This window comes from Phasianus colchicus, chromosome Z, assembly GCF_987193195.1.
Source record: "Phasianus colchicus chromosome Z, bPhaCol1.hap1.1, whole genome shotgun sequence".
NCBI lineage: Eukaryota > Metazoa > Chordata > Aves > Galliformes > Phasianidae > Phasianus > Phasianus colchicus.
In genome coordinates this window covers 77,774,009-77,783,362 of record NC_143476.1, presented here as the reverse complement: position 1 = coordinate 77,783,362, position 9,354 = coordinate 77,774,009, and positions in this window count along the sequence as shown.

Genomic DNA, 9,354 nt, shown 5'->3' with positions numbered 1-9,354 from the left:
AGCCAAGGCACAGGCAGAACTAACTTGGTGAGGGACATGAAAAACAACAGGAAGACTATAGGTACACTGGCCAGAAGAGACAGGCCAAAGCAAATGTACCTCCTTTGGTAAATGTAAAAGGAGAGCTGGCTTCAGTGGGCAAAGAGAAAGCTGAGGTACTGAATGAGTTCTTTGCCTCGGTCTTCACTGGTGGCCAGGATTCCAGTACTTCTCACATCCCTGAGCCCTGCATCCCTAAACCTCTGGGTGGGGACCGGGGTGGTAAATCCCCCCCCCCCCATTGTGAGGACAGAGCAGGTCCAAGACCACCTCTTGAGACTGAATGTGTACAAGTCTATGGGAACGGATGGTGTGCATCCCAGGGTTCTGAAGGAGCTGGCTGAGGTGGTTGCCAAGCCGCTCTCCATCATATTTGAAAAGTCATGTCTGTCAGGTGAGGTCCTGGATGACTGGAGGAAGGGTCACGTCACTCCCATTTACAAGAAAGGGAGCAAGGAGGACCCCGGGAACTACAGGCCGGTGAGTCTCACCTCTGTGTCAGGAAAGATCATGGAACAGATCATCCTGGATGACATGCTTGATCACATGAGGAAAGGGCATGTGATCTGAGACAGCCAGCACAGCTTCACCGGAGGAAGGTCATGCTTGACCAATCTGGTGGCCTTTTATGATGGAGTGACAGCATCGGTGGACAAAGGAAAGGTGACCAATGTCACCTACCTGGACTTGAGCAAGGCCTTTGACATGGTCCCCCACCACATCCATCCAAACTGGAGGGATGTGGATTTGATGGGTGGACCACTCGATGTATAAGAAACTGGTTGAAAGGCCACAGACAGAGGGTTGTCATCACTGGCTCTATGTCCAGGTGGAGGCTGGTAACGAGTGGCGACCCCAGGGGTCTGTCTTGGAACTGGTGCTCTTTAACATCTTTATCAATGACATTGATGACAGAATCAAGTGTACCCTCAGCAAGTTTGCTAACAACACCAAGCTGAGAGGTGTGGTCGACACAGTGGAAGGAAGGGATGCCATTCAGAGGGACCTCGAGAGGCTTGAAAGGTGGGCCCGGGTGAACCTGATGAAGTTCAACACGGCAAAGTGCAGAGTTTTGCACTTGGGCCGGAGGAATCCCAGGCATCCCTACAGACTGGAAGGAGCGGTCCTTGAGAGCAGACCTGTGGAGAAGGACCTGGGGGTCTTGATAGATGAAAAACTTAATATGAGCCAGCAGTGTGCCCTTGTGGCTTGGAAGGCAAATAGTATCCTGGGCTCCATCAAAAGAGGGGTGGCCAGCAGGGACAGGGAGGTGATTGTTCCCCTCTACTCTGCTCTTGTGAGGCCCCACCTGCAGTACTGTGTCCAAGTGTGGAGCCCCCAGTACAAAAAAGACAGGGAGCTGTTGGAGAGGGTCCAGAGGAGGGCCACGAAGATGATCAGGGGACTGGAGCACCTCCCCTATGAGGACAGGCTGAGGGAGCTGGGCTTGTTCAGCCTGGAGAAAAGAAGGCTGTGAGGTGACCTCATTGCAGCATTTCAATTTCTAAAGGGAGCCTATGGAGGGGAGGGGAATCAACTCTTTGAAAGGGTTGATAACTGCAGGACAAAGGGAAATGGTTTTAAGTTGAGGGAGGGGAGATTTAGGTTGGATGTCAGGGGGGAAATTCTTTACAGAGAGAGTGGCAAGGTGCTGGAACAGGCTGCCCAGAGAGGTTGTGGATGCCCCGTCCCTGGAAGTGTTCAAGGCCAGACTGGATGGGGCCCTGGGCAGCCTGGTCTAGACTTAAATGGGGAGGTTGGTGGCCCTGCATGTGGCAGGGGGATTGGAGATTCATGGTCCTTGAGGTCCCTTCCAACCCTGGCCATTCTGTGATTCTCTGATTCTAGAGAAGGTCCAATGGAGAGCCACAAAGATGGTCAGAGGATTGGAGCATCTCTCCTATGAGGAGAGGCTAAGACCTAAGACTGTTCAGCCAGGAGAAGACTAAGAAGGGATCAGTGCTTATAAAAACCTAAAAGGTACGAGTCAAGTGAATGGGGGTGGGCTCTTTTCAGTAGTGCACAGCAACAGGACAAGGGGCAATGGGCATAAGTTAGAAGAAAGTAAGTTCCATGTGAAAGTGAGAAAAAAAATTCTTTACTTTGAGAGTGACAAAGCTGCCCAGAGAGGTGGTGGAGTCTCCTCTGTAAACATTTCTGGATAAATATACCTGGAGTCTGTAAATATATCCGGATTCCTGTAAATATACCTAGATTCTCTCCTTTGTAACCTACTCTAGGGAACTTGCTTTATCAGGGAGTTGGACTACATGATCTCCAGAGATCCCTTCCAAATCCTATGATTCTGTGATTCTGTGCCTTGCTCCAGACATTGAAAAAGATAAACCTGTCTCCATTAGCTAACTGAAATATTTGGGTTCCTCTGCAGGAACTGCAGTTCTGAGCTGCAAGAACAGCAGCAAGTGATGAGCTTATTGCTCTGTTGCCATCTCCTAGCACGACTCCTATGCTAGGGTGCTCACCTGTCAACAGTGATTGCTACAGCATTACAAGGTGACACTTTTGAGCTTCTGAATATTATTGGGTCAAGCAGATCCAACAACTGAGCAGCTCACATACAAACTGCACCAGCAAGTTACTTAAGCATCACTGAGCAGGTTGCCTTCAAGTTTCCAGACAACCTTTCTATAGATGCCTGAAGGTGCAGTTTGTATCATACAATAGATACTGTTATGCACTTTTATTTAAGATATTTGATTTTCCATTACTATGCTAACTATCACAATTTGGTGTCCTTTTAATTATTTTTTTTTAATTTTGCTAGCAATGCTTATTTTTTGGATCGCATTAATGTGGTCCATATTGCTGCCTTTCCCTCACATTGCTCAGAATGCCAAGTAGGTACATCTTGAGTACTCATGACAGATGCTTGCCTGCCCTGTTTTCAAGACTGGCAGAAACTCCACAACTTCCCCAGGCAATCTATTCCTGCATTGCTCAAAAAGATGTTAATGCCTTGTGGTTAGAAACTGCGCACAGTGCAGTAATCCTGACAAATCCTGAAGGATTATGTGAGATGTTTTACAAGCTATACCTCTGTTTATTTAACAATATGATGTTTGCCTTTCTCATAACAGTCTGATGCTATTGATGATCCTCAGCTAATCCCTCTCTCCTCCAATCCTATTTTGCAAAATTGTTTCCTAGTACCTTGCTAACTATATTCTATTCATGTAATTGATTGTTTCAGTCTACAAGCAAAGCTTCAGACTTTTCTAGACTGAATAGCACACTCTTTTCATAATATGGATTTAATTTGTTCACATCTATTTGAATTCACACGTGTCCTCTAACACACCTTACAGATCCTCTCCTCCTTATATCAGGTATAGATTTAATGAGTATATATTATCTAAGTTACTCTTGGAAACAGTACCAGATTCTAAATAGACTTAGGTCAAGTCCGGATGTATGACATGCACTTTCTTTTTTCTGGCCCCCAGATTTTTTACTCATGATAAATCCATATAGTTATTAATTTTCCCTTTGTTTCCTTGTAGCTGACTATGAATAGTTTGGTTATTTTTTCCAATGTTTTTGTCTGGGAACTAAATTTAACCAAAAATCATGTAATTCTGCACTTTCTGTTTCCTCATGTTTTGAAGACCAATCACCATGTTTCCCCTCTATTTATCCACTCATAGAATCATAGAGTCATAAGGTTGGAAAGGACCTACAAGATCATCTAGCCCAACCGTCCTCCCATTACCATTGCTACAACAAGCACTAAACTGTATCTCACAGCTTCTCATCGAGATGCCTCTTGAACACTGCCAAGGATGGCGACTCCACCACCTCCCTGGGCAGGCCATTCCAGTGCCTGACCACTCTCTGAGAGAAAAAGTTCTTCCTTATGTCTAATCTAAACCTCCTGTGGCACAACTTGCAGCCGTTTCCCCGGATCCTGTTCCTTGACTGGGAGAACAGATCAAACCCCTCCTCACCACAACCTCCCTTCAGGAAGTTGTAAAGTGCAATACGGTCTGCTCTGAGCCTCCTCTTTGCCAGACCAAACAATCCCAGCTTCCTCAGCTGCTCCTCATAAGACTTGTGCTCCAGACCCCTCACCAGTTTCGTTGCCCTTCTCTGGACATGATCCAGGGCCTCAATGTCTTTCCTGTAGTGAGGGGCCCAAAACTGAACACAGTACTTGAGGTGCTGCCTCACTAGTGCTGGGTACAGGGGGATGATCACCTCCCTGCTCCTGCTGGCCACTATTTCTAATGCAGGCCAGGATGCCATTGGCCCTCTCGGCCATACTGTCGGCTCATGTTCAGCCAAGCATCAACCAACACCTCCAGGTTTCTTTCCTCTTCACAGCCTTCCAACCACTCATCCCTTAGCCTGTAGCACTGCATGGGGTTATCATGGCCAAAGTGCAGGACCCGGCACTTGGCCTTGTTGAACCTCATCCCATTCACTTCAGCCTAGCAATCCAGCTTGTCTAGTTCCCTCTGACGGACCTCCCTACCCTCAGGCAGATCGACACCACCTCCCAACTTGGTGTCATCAGCAAACTTACTGAGGGTAAACTCAAGCCCCTCATCCAGGTCATCAATAAAAATATTAAACAAGATGGGCTCCAGTACTGACCCCTGGGGGACATCACTTGGGTTGCCAGCTGGACTTAACTCCATTAACTACTACCCTCTGGGCACGGCCCTCTAGCCAGTTCCTTACCCAGAGAAGGGTATACCGGTCCAGACCATGGGCAGCCAGAAGAATACTGGGGGAGACATTGTCAAAGGATTTGCTGAAGTCTAGGTAGACTACGTCAACAGCCTTTCCCTCATCTACCTCGTCTGGTCACTCAGTTGTAAAAGGAGATGAGGTTGGTCAGACACAACCTGCTTTCATGAACCTGTGCTGGGTGGGCCTGATCCCCTTTCTAAATACCTCGACTTGAGTTATTCGGAAACAACTACTAGTGGGTGACATTTGGCAGCAGTTTTCAAATGACAAATGAAACTTAATAGTTTTGAGTAACATGAAAATATTTAAAATTATCTATTTCCATTTAAAGCTGCTTATTTTCTGTTTATGTTTTAATTGTGATAGCATTTTTTGTTAGTGAAAACTTGTGCAAAGGGTATATCTTATTTTACATGATGAACCTTGCATATTGCATATTAAGCAGTTTCTTGACTCTACAAATCATGCTCCTACATGCTTGAATCACGTACTTACTCTGTCCCTATAATCTTCAGGGGCAGTCACTATATACCACTACTTGTATTTATTCCTGGAAGGAGCAGTTCTGGACTCTACAGTCTCTGAGCCCCATGGATTGTGCTGCCTGTTAATGAGGCTAGAACTTCACCTGTCAGCAACTAAGCCTATTGATTTTGATCCTAACAGCCCTTCTGCAGAACTTAATCTTAATATATGCCTTTTATCTTTATTTTTACTTTTTCTCAATCTCTAAGCTTTGGGTATGCTGTTATTACCATGCAGTAGAATGGAAACACTTATTGGTTTTATTGATATTACCAGCTTTATATCTTAGACCATTTAAATTATTGGGAATACTACTGCAACATGTCCAGAGTAGATTCATTATAATGAACTTTAAAAATTCCTCTGCTATACATTTGTAACATGATTCAAAATACAGAGACCCCCATATAGAAAGACACACCTTGTCTCTCACGGTGACAATGACAGTGGCATTTAGGTATCTAAATAATTTTGTGATTCAAACTCTGGATATATTTTGCAAGTGAAGGTATCCAGTTTGCTAAAATGTTGATATATTTTCCCTTTGCTTTTTGCAGTAGTGCACTCACCAAACCTCACACTACCAGCAGTGTTTTTGGCACACTGTACTATTAATGCAAATTAAATTACACTGCGTGACATTAAGCCACTTGGGATTTTTCCAGGGCATCAATTTAGCAACATGTGCTTTCAATCACTATATGTTCTGTTCCCTTGGAAACTGAAAAAATACAAGAAATTAAACATAAGCTGCAGCTTTTTGTGTGCGCAAAGAAATCAGAGATTATTTTCTTTTCAACAAGGGTTTGCATGTAGTTTCAGGCATTGTGTCTGTATTTTTCTAAATGATAATGAGCAGCATCAGGAATTTGCAGACAGTTCCCATTGTGGCCTTTCTTTTTGGATTTTCATACTTTCCTTGTCTCCTCTACTCATCTGTGACCTTCCCATACCATTCTAGACTGAAAAGGTTCTTGTCTACCTTTCTCTCCCTCAGTGCTCTATGTTTATTTCTGCTCTGGAAAAAAAAAAAAAAAAAAGAAAAGAAAAAAAAAAGAAAAAAAAAGAAAAAAAAAAAAGGTGTATTTAGAGCTTGGTCTTACAAGCAGCTATGTTTTATGCAGCTGAGGTTTCAGCCCTGTGGCCACGCAGCTGCAGCAAGCCTAAATTTCTATGAAAATAAGCACTTGGATCCATATGGACCCCAGCTGTGTTAGTCTGGTGAGGCATCCAAGGTAGTAAGCCCTTGGCCAGGCTCATCAGTTCAGGTGCAGCATTGGACTAACACTGCCAGACTGCTTTTGGATACAGTCTAGCATATGTCAGCCTGCCTGTGTGGCTGTCTCCAGTTTTGGGGACAATAAGAGAAGTTTTGTCCATTTCTGTCAGCATAGCAGTATCCAGTGTGTGAATGGGGCAGAACTGGGACATGTAAATCCAAAATTGTAGTACTTCACCTATCCATTTAGGTAGTAACTTGACTTTGTTGGTGCCTCAGTGTTTGCTCTTCTCTGGGTCAACCCCTGATCATGTCCATAATTCTACTGAATACAGTTTTCATCACCAAGCAGTAAGGCATATATGTCTGGACTGCTGCTACATAGTAATTCAAAAACTAGGAAATCTGACTGCTTCCTTAGAAAATACCAATAGATTCATTAGTATTATAATGGAAAAGGAAAATTAAAATGGAATACTAATATGCTTTTTTTTTTCCAAAAGATTTGAGAAGAACCAGAATAAACAATAGAAATGAGAAAGGAGAAGGTTATTGGCAAATTGTGACAGTTCACTTGTAGGATTGTAGGGCAGGTGGTCTGGCAGCAGCAAAGAAACTTACGGTGTATGGTTGCATGTATATCTGAGGTAAATACAAGGAAAAACAAGCTAATAAAAAAAGGGAAATATCCTGGAGCAGGGGAAGAGATTAAGGAAAAAGAATTACTAAATCTGTGATTTTTCCATTATTCTTGTTATTTATATGTGTGTTTTCTTTACTGTCCTTCAGTCCTTAAGGCCTCCTTCTAGTCTTCAGTGAACTGTATGTAAGTTTTAAGTTGTTGTAAATAAACTGAACTCTATTCCCTTTCTCCCCATGAAACAGCTCAAAACCTACAAGAACATATGAAAATGATTCAAATTTAAAGTTTTTTGAAATGCCATGTTTTTTAAGCTAATTTTATTAGAGTGGGGGAAAGGATAGGCTGGCACAGGAGCTCTGACTCTTTTATTCATAAAAACTCATGCCTTGCAAATAGCAGCTCTCGTGATAATTGAAACTCGTGCATGCAAACGCACACATATGAGAGGTTGTGAAAATGTGAAGCAGGGATAACAAAAGTGGTTGGGAGGAAAAGAAATGGAGGAGTTTCTTTTAACAGGCTTTTAGAGAAAGCCTATTTAATCTCATACTTACTTCTAAATTAGGGGTGATTTGGCTGCTTTGGGCAATGCAACCTCAAAAAATGTTTCCAGAATGTAGATCGTGAAGACAAAGCATGCTTACAAGTTCTGCCCCTTAGTATCTCATTTTTTTGTTCAGGGCCTATTTTCTTTGAAAAAGCTGTTAGGTAATTCATAACCATAAGTGTATGTTATTTTTGAAGGTGTCTTTTATTCACATTTTGTTTTAGTAGTTAATAACACTGTAGCGCTTTGAGTCCCTGTAAATTTACTTTTAGGAACATACTCTTCATAATCAAAATCATCTGCTGGGCTCACAGACTGTTTTCTTTCCAGAATTGTTTTTGGAAGCCTAACCAGTGTAATTCCAGGGATGATTTTGGCCCCACTGCTTCAGAACCTGGGCCTGCAGAGGGACTTTATATAGCTCTTTGGGAGGAAGAACTTAAACTACCAATGCATAATCCTCTGCCAGAATTAGGCCTTAATTTTACAAACCACTTATATTATTTAAGCTTCTGCTTAACTTTAAGCACATGCACACTGATAGAAATGTTAATTTTTTTCTTCATTAAAGTCCCCAGAACACTGTTTCCTCAGGAGACTGAAGGCCAGAAAGGCTTCCACTATATGGTCACACGTGGCTGGAGAAGAGGTGGGAGTAGATAGCTGCTTGAGGAGCACTCATATGGCTTTCTTCATCCAGATGAGAAGAGAGACAAGAGAGGGAAAGGCTAGAAGACTTCTATGAAGATGCTGTGTTAGACAAGGAATGGGGTACATTTGGATCAAAATGAGAGTAGCAGGCATCTTATTTTCTGTCACAAACTTTAGTTTACATGTTCTAGCATTTCTCTAATTTATCTGCAGTACAAAGTACAGGTGGTGAAGATTACAGGGGATTTTAACACCATCTATTTACTTTGCAATGAGAACTGTTTCCTACTGTTGAGATGTCTGTGTTCATAGGAAAGAATAGATCTACTCATATCTGCAGAGAAGAGCTGGATGGACAAACTTCCTTCAGCTGGGTAGCCACTGCATGGGGACAGCTAAGTGTTAAGGTTGGCTTACAGCCCACCCTTAGTACATCTGTCGTCTGTGTACTTGAATGGGAAAATGATGAGATTAGACACTTGGGAGGGAAAGCTGAACTTTTCAAAACTATTCATAATACTGATGTTTTTAAAAGTTTTTCTGAAATCCTAGAAGAAGCTACACCTTAGAGGAGAGAATGTAAATTGTTTTAAGGAACAGAAAACAAGAGTGGAACTGAGAAATCACATACACACACACACACAGTATTTGTAGGTTAAATCCCTAAACTAAACTGTTAATTTGAAATGGAGACATTTCAGTGTGGAAGAGCAAATGTAAGAGCAATAAATGCTGTAAATATTTTACCCTGTACACCATACTGTCAAATAAAAACAGAAAAATGAAGGACATTTTCTGGTTCCAACTGCTGACTCCGCTTCTTCTGGAATCAAACAAAAATATAATTTGTTGATATGTAACAGGCCATGTGTGATAGCAGCAGGATTTTAAAAGTGACTTTTTTTTTTTTTTTTCTGGAAGACAAGTAGAAGTAGAAAAAGCAAATCAAGCTCAGTGTAAAATCATTCAAAAGATTTAACATTTGAAAAGAAGCATATGAGAAGATTGAAGAAAGTT